Below are 12,588 nucleotides of genomic sequence, written 5' to 3'. Positions count from 1 at the left end.
GGCAGCTCCATCAATTATTATAATCGTAAAAATTACTATCTGTTTTTGAGAGCTTAGTCTTCAAGGACTTAGCGCTATATAATGTATTTCTTGCTTTAGCCCCAAGAAGGTAGACCTTATTGTCTGCATTTCATATCTGCAGAAACATGTTCAGTAATCAAGTAATTTGCCCAAGGTCACACAGCTAATATGGGGCAGAATTAGACTTTCAGTTTTGCCATCATTAACCATTGCTGAGTCTCTGAGGAACATTCTGCTCTGATGGCTGTCCAGTTTCAGAGGAGTACATGATCCAGACCAGCTAAATGACCCTTCTTGCTGGCCCCAACCTTGCTCAGCCACAGGCCTCAGGATCTCCATTCAGAGCTCACCTTCTCCATGTCCTGAGTCAGTTCAAAGCAGGCCAGAGTCTTGCTCCATCCCCACCAGCCTTTGCCTTGCAGCCTCACGCTCACTCTCTGCTGGACTTGGGGACCAAACACCTAACCAAACTCAAATGCCTATGTTTTGACCCAGACCACATTTCCCCTAACCTCTGAGTCCTGCTTCCAGCACAAGAATTCCTTAGAGGATAGAGCCATGGCAGAGGCTTCAGTGGACCTGAACCAACGGCTGTCCACAAATCATCCACAATGCAAGTATGAGTTACAGTGTTTGGCTTGTCCACTGTGCTCTTCTGAAGGAAACGCCCTGTCCACACACCCCACAGCCCCTGAGCCACCACCTTCAATATGTGACTCCTTGATAGTCCCCAAATGCACTAGGTGTGGGCCCCTGACCAAAGGCTGGCTACAATGTGGCCCAACATGGAAAGCTCTGCCAATCTGATTTTCATCCCAAGGATCCTGAATTGAAAGATAATACGGAAAACCCAGTTATTAGAAGCAGAAACTGAGGCTGGTTGGATGCACAGGGAAAGTCAATGAGGTAGAACAGAGACACTGAATAAATTGATGTGATGTGCAAATAGAAAGTATGATTGTGTGGAAACCTGAGCAACTGGAAGCTCTGAGGAAGACCAAAGACTTGTAAAGAAGCCCGTCGCTGGTGGAAAGAGAAACGGAGAGAAGCCAATACTTGGATATAGTTCAGCTGTGCTAATAGCAACATGAGGGTGGAGACCCAGCAAGCCCTTCCACTGAGGTCCCTGGAGGTGTCCTGCAGCCAGGGGCCCTCTGGTGCCATCACCCACTCCTCATATTTACGACAGCTTCGAAGTACCTCCTCAGAAATCCAGGCCCAGGGCCTCAGAATTTGTGACAATGTGGAACCAGGCTCAGCTCAAATTTATATGTTGCCATCTTTAAGAAAGCAAGAGAACTTATCAGAGAGAGTTCAGACTTACTGACCGCTGCTGATGTACTAGGTAATGATGGAAACCATTTCATTTCATCTCTGCATCCATTCTGTGAGATGGGTTCTGTAGAAACTGAAGATCAGAGAGGTTAAGTAAGTTGTCCAAAGTTTCACCTTTACTGCCTCACAGAGGCAGCCACACTCTGGTTCCTGCCCTTAGAGTCCTAGGACATCCCCTTCTCCCTCATTGCCAAGGGCATTGCTATGGTGACACCCTCCCCTCCTCCTCCTTTTTCATGTGCCTTCTGAGTAAGTCTCCTTTCATTACAACTGAGAGAACGCTGCTAAAACTCTCATCTCTGCACACTTGTATTGGTGCAAGGTAATTGGCTTATTTGTACTTTATAGACTCTGCACTTAATAGATGCTATACTTTATCTGTGGACATCTGGAAAATAAGGGCTACACATATGGTCTGCCAATAACCAAGTGGAGTGCTTATGATAATATGCAGTGTTCCTAGTTTTTGGTTCCAACATGTGCCTTTGTTCCCATGTTCTTTTCCATATTTAACTATGATGATTTCCTTTTCCATATACCTTTGTAAGTTTCTTTCAGAAAACAAGATAATACATAAATGAAGGTTTCCAAAGGCACGATATATGTTAGGGTCCAGGTAGAAAACAATTCAGCATAGATACTTCAAAAGGAGAGATTTTAATGACAGGACCTCTCACAGAGGTACAGACGGGGTTAAGGGAACTGACAAGGGGGTGGTGAGGTGCCCAGGGATTAGCAAGAGTAGGAAGCCATCATCACCTAGATGACTGGAGAGACAAGGGGAGGAAAGGTTATGACAAGAGCCCAATGGGTACAGGGCAGTGAGGAAGGTGCTGGGAGCTACCCAGGTGGTATAGTCGGTGTGGGTCAGTCTCCCAGGACACAGAGAAGGACTGGGAGCTGGAGGAGAAGGATGGAGGGGGAGCTGAGAATAAGAGGCAGTGCTGAGCTTGCGTTCTTGGACTTGAGGCTGGTGGCAGACAGAGATCAGACCAGGAGGGGTAGAAATGAGTAGATGAGAGTGTTCATGACTAGTTCCGCAAGTGGAGAGCTGATGGTGTGCTCACCACGTGGCTTGATGGTGGTCTTTCTGGGATCATCAGTTTTCTTTCAGTTCTGGAGCACTGACCTGACCTCCAGAGTCCTGGCAATCTGCAAAATGACTGCAACCCACCCTCCTTCCAAGCCCTACACCTTGCACTTCCAAGTTCCCCAGGCACTAGAGGAGGCTGTCAACTTTATCAGATTCTGTAGTTCTGCTTTTCGCACAGTGAGGGGAAGGGTTCTAAGCAGTCACTACAGCTGATGGAGAGCTTGGGGCTTGTGTGTTCTCATTTCCACTGTCTACTGCTTTGTCCCCTGTCCTTGAGAAAGCACTCTCAGGAACTCTGGAGAACACACCCCTACTCAAACAGCCTGCCTATTTCAGAGCTAAGGGATCCAAGAGAGAACTCCCACACCAGGGGGGCCACCATCACCCACTCCTCAACTCTGCCGTGGCTTCAAAGTGCATCCTCAGGAATCCAGGCCCATGGGCTCAGAATTTATGAAAATATGGAGCCAGACTCAGTTCAAATTTATTTGTTGCCGTCTTTAAGGAAACAAGAGGACTTATCAAAGAAAGTTAAAATTGACCACCCATGCTATGCTAGGTACTCATTTCATCTTCCCGTCCATTCTGTGAGGTGGGCATTGGAGATCAGAGAGGTTAAGTAAGTTGTCCGAAGTCTCGCTTTTACTGCCTTACAGAGGTAAGGTTCAGACTCTGTCCCTCTGGAGAGACAACGCCTGCCCCGTTGTGCCAGGCTGCTTGCTTAGCATGAGGGCTGCTCACTGGACTGGTTGGGGAGGGCAGAAGGGCTTTTTTTTTTTTTTTTTTAACACAACAACCTGGTTATGAAAACCAGGATCTTCTGAGCTCCACGGTATTGTGCGTCTTTAGTACTGGAAGTAATGAAACTATACTTCCTAAAATAATTCTATAATGCTCACTAGTCAATAGCTTGGACAAAATTATTCTGGTTTACCTCCGTGTGCTGGGAAAAATAAGGAGTCATATTCACTGTGGTTGTGCAGACATACACACACCCCCTCCCTCTAGCTACCTTCCCAAGGCCATCAAATTCCACTGCCTTAGGACAAATATCTCGTGCTCACCAGGGCCAGAATTCACATCCTCTGATTTGGGTTTTAAAGACAGAGATTTACACAGGATTACAATCTTTTTTCTTTGGTTGCGGTTGCTCCCAGTTTCCATTGTCTGAATCATAGTCATGGAATAAATTGAATCTTTTTCTAACATAGAATATATTACTCTTGAAATAGTAGGAAGTGTTGATAATTGCCTTTTATTGGACGCACAAATAATTTATAAGTTAGTCCGGTTCGAAAATATATATATATATATCACAGTCTTTTATATCTTTGGCCTCTTCCTTCAGGCTAGAAGCAGCCTCTAAAAATAGCTGACTGTGCAGGGATGGGCCGAGCACTCCTCCTGGTGGCCATTGCCGGGATTGCAGGCTCTGTAAATGGACCCGAAACAGCAGCCACACCGTTCGGATAATTCTTTCTCCCTTAAGGTACACAGAGAAATTTGATTTATTCTTCACAGTCACGTCTGCATTACAGAGCACTTCTTCCTATAAAGTCCATCAGCTTTAAAGATAAGTAAATGATCAATCCCAGATGCATTATTATGCAAGCGAACGCTTCTTGGAGGTAGTAACAGCTTCTGTGGTCTACCAAATGTCAGGGAAGCTGAGAGTTTCTTCTTTGCTCAAGAAGATATTGAGGAAAAAATGCAAATTGACCTTTACAGAAGCGGGATAACTGATTACTGAGGGGATTAACACAACGTAAATGTGTATAGAACGGGGAAAGTTGGGTAGGGAGGAAGAGGAGAAAGAAAAGGCCACGGAAATGCAATGCTAAGTTTAGCATCCTGGCTCCTCTGATGAGCTGTGTTAGGCAGCACCCTGAGACGGCCCTCCACCGGGTGACAACCAGCCGGTAACTCTAGAAGACTGTACGTCCCAGCCTCCCTTGCAGTGGGGAGCCATGTAATGAGTTCTGGCCAATGGGATGAGGGCAAGGTGATACAGCACTTTCAGGCCTTATCCCTGAAGCCTTCCCACTGATTTTTCACACACAGTCTCTGTGTGCACACCAAGGGAAACAAAATAGTCCAAGGTGTCAGGGGCACACGAAGGAAGTAAGCCAGATCCGCTGGTCATCACTTAAAGGACACTCACCCAGAAGAGCCACCTGATTCTCCTCAAATTGTGATGTGAGCAAGAAATAAGCATATGCTAAAGCCACTGAGATTTGAGGGCTGTTTTAACAGCCAGCCATTAATTACCCTGACTATGAAAGCAAGTCGGTTCACCTCTTTGAGCCAAAGCTTCCAGAACTAAGAATAGAGATGATATGTGAAGATTTAATGAAATAATGTATGTGAAAACACTTGGCACAGACGCAGGGCTCAATAAATGCTGGTTAAAAAGCAATTGTGTCTCACGTGAGGTATATTTTCATTCTGACAGGGTATTTTTACTGTTATCATCCAGGTTTCTACTGTAAGAAAAAGAAGACCCAACTCCAACCAGAAAACCAAATAGGAATTTTATTGGCTCCCAGAGCTAGAAACTCCAAGCATAGATAAAGCCTTAGGGCTGGTTCAATCCATCCAGAAGATCACAGACCCAGGTTCTTTCTAAGATCTCCACGGTTCTTCTGCCTGGTAAGCTTCCTTCTAAACCTAACTCTCCTAATAGTCAAAGGTAGCTAGCAGCTGCTGCTACGACATGTTCCCAGTCGGCTTTGAGAGCAAAGGAAATCTCAGGCTGATGTTGTAAGAGAGAATCCCCTGATTCCTCTCATTGGACTGGCTTAAATCATATACCCACCCCTGAACTGATCACTTTGTTGAGGTAGAGAGCATATGCTGAGGACCTGCCAATCTGGACCCATACCTGGAGCTAGCGGTGGGCTCAGCTTTCCTTAAATTACATAGACTTGTGGGGAAAGAATGAGAATTTTTTTTAAAGAATGTTTTTAGGCAGGAGAAAGCGGGTACAGGAGAAAATGAATGCTAGATAAGCTACTATAATCGTGTACTACAGTTGGTATGTTTATTTTCCTCAACGTAAAAAACAAGTTGTCAGGATAGATGACAAATGTTATTTTATGATCACTCAAAGTGACCACCCAACCTTTCTGAAATCTGTAAGTTAACTGGACATGATAGTTTTCAACTTCCTAATTCCTAACAACGAGTTTCCTAAAATATCTTCAGATATTGACTTCTTGAAATATACACAGATATTGACTTCCTGTCTCTCTTGACAGTGCAGTGTTCAAGAAAAGTCTCTTAAGAATAATTTAGTTTCTTGCTCTCTGGCTTTCTTTTCTTCCTCTTTATTTCTTTGCGCTTCCCTTTGATTTTGTGCAAGTGTTTCAGAAAACATAAGATGCTGCACAAGTGGGAGGAACTGTTCATTTGCTCTTCATATGCCTAAAGTAAATCATATGAAGCTATATCGCAATTTATTTTTAAACAGGCTGCTTAGATATCAGAATGAGAGATGGTCTTCTGAGTAGTCATCTAAAGAGGTGACATTCATATTCCAATAATATAGCTATAGTTCAAATTGTATTAATTATTCCTGAGTTTTAAGCAAAAAAGTGCAGTGGCTCAATTGACACGTTATGCATCTGATTTGATTCCCAATCCCCTGCAAGGTTTAGAAACAAAAACAAAAAACAGAACTGACTCTATCCTCCAAAACATAGATTTGTCTTTTCAAATAACATATCTTGGGATCTGACGACAATTGTCAGTGGAGAATTCCAAAAATATTTTGAATAATGGTAAAGAGTGAACACTCTGGAGGGTACATGAGCTTTACAGTTATGGAGTAGAAGAGAGCATCCCAGGGAATTACACTCTTTCTCTACAACAAAGATGATCTGATTACTACCCTTGTTCAATCACCCTACAGCTGAATTCCCAGAATGCAGGCTAAATCTGAACTCAGCATGCCTGCCAGGCCTTGAACCGCCCCTGCTCGCTGCTGCTGCTGCTGCTGCTGCTGCTGCTGCTGCTGCTGCTGCTGCCTCTCTGGGCTGCTTTCCAGGGGGGGAGCACGCCCTGCACTCCTGCCATGATAAAACTCTCTCTGTTCCCTGGGGGTGACAGGATCCCTCTAGAAGCTGTGGTTCAGCTCATGCCCCTGCCTCTCCTGAAATGCCCTTCTGCCTGCCTTCATTTCATACTTTCACACTTCACTCATGACTCAGCCAACCTGTCATCCCCTCCAAGAAGTTTCCCTAACCTTCTCCTCCACAAGAAAAAGGACTTTGTTGCTCTTTCTTTTATCTTGGAGCTTAAAAAAAAAGTCTATATCTAGCACTTACTTGTTCTCTTGGAATTTTTTTTTTTTAATTGTTTTTCTATTACAGTTGTCCCATTTTCCTCCATTGCTCCCCCCAACACACCCTGCTTAGCCCCTCTCCCACAGTCAATCCCCACCCCGTTGTCCATGTCCATGGGTCATTTATTTTATCAATTGTGCTTGCCTGGGAGGGATTGCGCCCAGATCCATTCTTCAGCCTGGCCCTGCTCTCTTCCGTGTGGTGGGGCATCTGACCCCGGCACGCTGCCGGCTCAGGCCCCTGCGTCAGCTGGCTCTGCCTGGGCTTGGCTGTGGGAGGCACAGAAAGGAGGCTGAAGGGTGGAAGGAAGGGAGAAGCCAGCGTATTTCCTCCTTTCTCTAGAAGCCTCAGGAAGTTTATGTGCCAGTGTCCATTTCTCTCTCTCTCAGCAGTTCAAGTGTCCTCTCAGTAATTCCAGCTCCTGGGTCCTAAGACCATCGTCTCCTCATTGTCCCTCCAGTCTAGTGGCTTCCAGATGTTGCTAATCTCTGGGTTTCCTGACAGTCCTTATGTTGGTCCCTTGGCTCTGCCATTCTAGGTATTACCAGTTCTTTGTATTAAATCCCCTTTGTTCTCTAATGTTTAGAGCTCTGCTTTCCTAACAGCTGAGAAGGGTTAGATAAATGGACAACCATGTTTACTTCTCATATAGTCTTTTTATTTCCACTTTCTAAGACACTTTCATGGCACTTCCTATCCATCTCTTTTTCCTCCTATCCACTTTTTTCGAGCCCTATCCACTTTTCTTAGCTGGATTCCCAACCCCAGCCCCTTGTTCAAGTTGACCCACTCTTGGGTCTGGCATGGCGTCTGTGTCACTGATAGATGGTGCGGAAATTGAGTATGGAGTGAGATCATCAAGATCAGAATAGGTGCTGAATCCCCAAACCGAGACTGTTGGCCGGCACCCATAGCACAATGGTCAAGGATTCATTACCTTCCCACCCTTCAAGTCCGATATGTGACTTAAGCCAGAGCCAGGCCAATTTGCAGTTATTCCCAGAGCCCAGTGTAATTTGTAGATAAAAGGAAGATTCACATATGTGGCCAAAGTTGAAGATTTTAGTATTAGCCTGGCTGCTAAAACGCTCCCCTGTACATGAGGCCAGGACAAGGTGGAAGGTCTCTTCAAAGCTGCCCAGAACATTATTTTATTTCCATGGTCTAGAGGAAAATAAATACATTTGGAAGGGACAGTAAAGAGGATGGTAAAACCCACCTTTCTGCCCCTTCCTGTTCCTCACACCTCTCAAATCACCTTGACCACGCATGGGCTTGTGTAAATGAGGCTGGCTAGCTATTGAGAAGAAGATTAGCACCAATGTGAGAAAAAGAAACTGTACAGGGTAATGAAAACTCCCCTGAAAAGTAGCACATTTATTGAGGAAACATTTATTGGTGGCCTAGCACTGAGTTAAATATAGAAGATAAGGATGAGTAAGAATCAATTCCTGCCCTTGAAGGCCCCACTGTCGACTTGTGGGAGACAGACACAGGGACGGGGGACAAAGTGAGGTTGATGGGTTGAACCAGAGCCCAGAGGCTTTACATAAGCTTCACACACAGCACTTAAGGAAATGTGTTCTGGGCGAGGAAGGCCAGGGGACAATCCCAGCTCACACACTTCTAGCCTGGTGACCTTGATCTGTGTGACTTCTCAGAATCTCAAGTTTCTCATCTGTAAAAGGGGATTCAGTGCCTACCTCAGAGTTGTTGTGAGTATCAAATGAGTTTACGCACAAAAAATTCTTCATACTTTGTCAGATGCAAGGTAAACCCGAGGACACCAGTGTTGTCATGATGGACACCCTGGGTGGTGGCAGGAGGGAGGCTCCTCTGATATCTCTGTGGTGGGCCCTAGACATTGCAAGGAGGACCCAGCACTGGCAAGGAGGACCCTGGTGAATGCCACGAGGAGACTCCAGCAGACAGCCTGTTTGGTGGGCACCTGGGAAGCCCTTTGGAAGATCATCAGGAATCCCAGGGGCTGTGATGAGTTTATGGAAGACTCCGAGGTGTGATCACATGGGTATAAACAGGACCAGTTGTGTAGTCACAGTTGGTTTATGAGGTAAAAGATGAAGGAACTGGGAGAACAGAAGATTGAGTAAATCCCCCTGTCTGCGGTCATTGGGAAAAGCTCAATGCCAGCATCACCTGCACTAGCTCTAGAAGGTTAAGGGCGAATACACAGGTGGGTGGCAGGTGTACCAGGTGGAGGAAACAGGGTAAGCAAATACCCAGAGGAAAAAGCACTGTGAACCCAGGGATGAAGAAACTCAGTACTGCGATGGGCTGGAGGCTGAGTGACAGGACCCGAGGCTGCAGTAGCTCCATAGGGCCAGGTCTGAAAATCCAGTGTGTCCTGGGAAAGGCCCTGGACTTTCCTCTGTGGTGTTAGAGGGTCTTCAGAGGTTTTTAATGGTCAGATTTGTCTTGGGGAAGATCATTCAGGTCAGAAGGCTCTGCTGGTGTGAGGTAGGAGCCTGGAAGCAGGGACAACATAAGCCTAAAACTACACCCTGTTTTATAAGCCTCTTGATGGTAATGACTGTATCTCTTTTATGCCAGAGAATATCAAGTGCCTCACAAAGGAATGGTCACAGAGTAAATATTTGCCAGATGTTATTAAATGAGAAACCATCAGCTGCATCGGAGACACGCAGAATCAGAGGCAGATTTAACGCGGGCTCACCAGGCACACACCCTTGGCCTGGACTTCTGAAGGGCCCCGCAAAACCCCAACTTTACACTTTTTTCTAATCACACCAAGTTTGGTTTCATTACTATGCTACATAAGATATGGTTAACATGTATTTTTATTTTTCCTGTCTCTCTCTTTTTTTAAGGGGTCCAATATTTTTGTCTGCTCCTGGGGCCTCAACCGACCTTAATCCACCTATGCAGGAGAATCTATGGGAGTCAGGGATGTCCAAGGTTTCTGCTTAGTAAAATTGATGCACCTGATGTTACTTGAGTAGGTCTGGGGGGATCAGGTCGTTGGTTTAGTTATGGCCTTGTTGAGTGTGAGGTGTCCACAGAACACCCAAGGGAGCAGTCCAGCAGGTAGCTGGATCTATGGATCAACAAATGGAACAGTGCCTAGCTCTGGGAGAATAAATAACTGAATGGGTCTGGAATTCAGGAATGATCTAGACTCCTACAAAGGAGGGCCCCTCATTAATTTACTCATTATTATTTTTCTTCGTTGCACTTATAGGTGTGAGTAATCACATAATAATTCACGTGTTTAATGCCTGGCTACATAATTACAGGTCCTGTGATGGTGAGGACAGTGTGTGTTTTGTTCTTTACTGCATGTCTTGGCTTAACCTAACCCCTGGTAGAGATTCAGTAAACATTTGTTGAATGACTGAAGGGCTGGAGATATGGCTGTGGTTTGGATGGGATGTAGGCAGAAGCCAAGAGAAGTCTGGGTGTTGGTGAGCTGGGTGACCAGGCCATGCATGGAGCTTCCAGGTTGAAAGGTCCTTGTTTTTAACACTCTTCTTCAAACTTCCCAATTCCCTCCTCCTCCCCTACATGCCATACCCCAAATCCTAGTTCTGATCAAATCCTTTCAAGTCCTTCTCTGAGCTGCTGTTCTCTCATCGGTAAAAAGGGGACGTATTAAGTGCCCCACCTCCTTCACTAGGGGGCTATGAGCATCACATGAGATAATTTAATTCAACAAATGTTTTCATAGATGATAAAATGCCACAAGGAAAAAGGAATGCCTTTGAATAAATACACTGACTGTGTTCATTCCTACCTGGCTTGAAGCAGCAACCTCTGGGAGGACAGAGGACATCCTCCCATCTGCTCTGGAAACAGTAGGAAACAAGATCTCTTTGACACAGGCCACTGAGTTCCAAGGAAGCCTTTTGTTTCAATGACAAGACTCCCAATGGCTTGTCCCATCCAGCACCCTCATCCAGAGTTGACTGAGATCTGTCACAAGGGGCTGTGGTGGTGGGGCCTGGCCACGTCCCAGCTCCCTGCAAGCTGTCTCACCAGCTCTCGGTGGGGTTGGGGGGTGCTAAGCTGCTGGCCACTCAGATAACTAGCTACCGAGCCAGGAAAAGAGACATGAAAGCAGAGAAGGTTGTACAACATGTAGGGCTGCTTTCAGGGTGACCAAGATCAGAAACAGCAAAACCTGTAAGCAAAACCAAGATGTGGAAAACTTTTATCCTATTCAAGGGCCTACTTGAGGGACTTTATTGTTGAAGGCAGGTCTTTGCACAAGCTGTCCTCTCCCCTGAACAACCCCATCCTTGATGATTTTAGGACTAAGCTCAAGCCTTGTTTCCACTGTGAAGCCTCTCTTCGCCCTCTGGGCAGAGATAGACACCTCCTCCTCCACGAAGAGGAAAGAAGGGAGAGATCTGGCCCTTATTGCGTGTGTAGCAGGTGTCAGTTACTCCGCATGATTCTTTAAATACCTTGTATCATTTTATACACAGAACCACCTGGGGGGGGGGGGGAGTTCATCAGCCCCATTCTGTAAATCAGGAAGCCAAAAGTCAAAGATACAAGTCACTTGGGTGAAGAAACAGCCAGTAAATTGTTGAACTGGGTTGGTCAAAATCATAGCACTTCCTCCATTTTTCTAATAGAGAACCAATGTGTGGTTTCAGATTTATCTGTCCACAGGAGAAGGCCTCCAGGGCAAGGATCCCCTCTAATCCATCTCCTTACCTGTCACAGCTCTAGTGGAGCAGGTCTGGAGGCCTCTAACCAAAAGGCCCAGGCTTGAGTTCCTCCTGACCATGTGGGAAGCTTGATAGGGGGCATCCTTCCTTGGGGTGAGTTTTCTGTCCTCAGTGTACTGTGTGCCTCACCTGTCCCCCAGCCCTACTTGTGTGTAAATTGCTCTCCTGACTAACCATCTGCCTCTCTTCTTGATTTTCACTCTTCTTTCTCTGTGGGGTCTTAAATCCTATTGTACGTGCCAGATGCCCCGATACTTTTCTAGGCACTGCCTGGTTCTTCTCCTAGGTGTTGAAATTCATCCCCTAGCTGCTGTCAGTAATTCTTCTCTTATTAGCTGACACCATCCTTCCCCTAAAATCACAATGACGCCACTCCTGAAAGATTCAACTTGGCTACCACCTGTAGCATTGTGGTTAATAGCACTTGACTTTACCCCAATCTGATCTGAATTTAAAGAGTCTTATCTCTTATGGGCTGTTTTGCCTTTGGGGAAAAAAACTTGTCATCTCTTTGTACCTTAGTTTCTTTATTTATAAAATGAGGGAAATGACACCATCTCCATAAGATTATAGCAAAGATTGAATGGTATATACATTTGATATATATAAAGTGATGACTGTTGTGCCTAATACAAAGTAAACATTCAATAAATAAAGGATGCTCATTGTTACTCCCAGCAGCCCAGAATGTGTCATTTAGGCATAACAATATGGTCCCCAATTCAAACCTCCAGAGGTAGTCTAAACTCACATCAGGATTAGTTTTCTTACCTCCTGACCCTGCTCTTCCTGTTTCCTCTGCTTTGTCTATCAGTCAACTGCCAAAATTTTACTATAGCTCACTAATGAAGTATAAGGGAGCTATATTAGTGAGAATAAGATAGGCTATGCTGCAGTAACAAATAACCTCCGTACTTTAATAGCTTCATATAACAAATATTTACTTATATTATAATCTGATGATTACTGGACAGATCTCTTTATTAGCTCTCAGAAGTAGGGACTTAGGGATCCAGGCTCCTTCCATTTTGTAATTCCATTATCTTAAGCACATGGCATCTGAGACTGCTACAAAAGGACA

Source organism: Furipterus horrens, unplaced genomic scaffold (assembly GCF_987537825.1).
Source record: "Furipterus horrens unplaced genomic scaffold, mFurHor1.1.pri manual_scaffold_3, whole genome shotgun sequence".
NCBI classification, from domain to species: Eukaryota; Metazoa; Chordata; class Mammalia; order Chiroptera; family Furipteridae; genus Furipterus; species Furipterus horrens.
The sequence above is the reverse complement of the archived record's forward strand: the minus strand, read 5'-3'. Positions refer to the sequence as shown.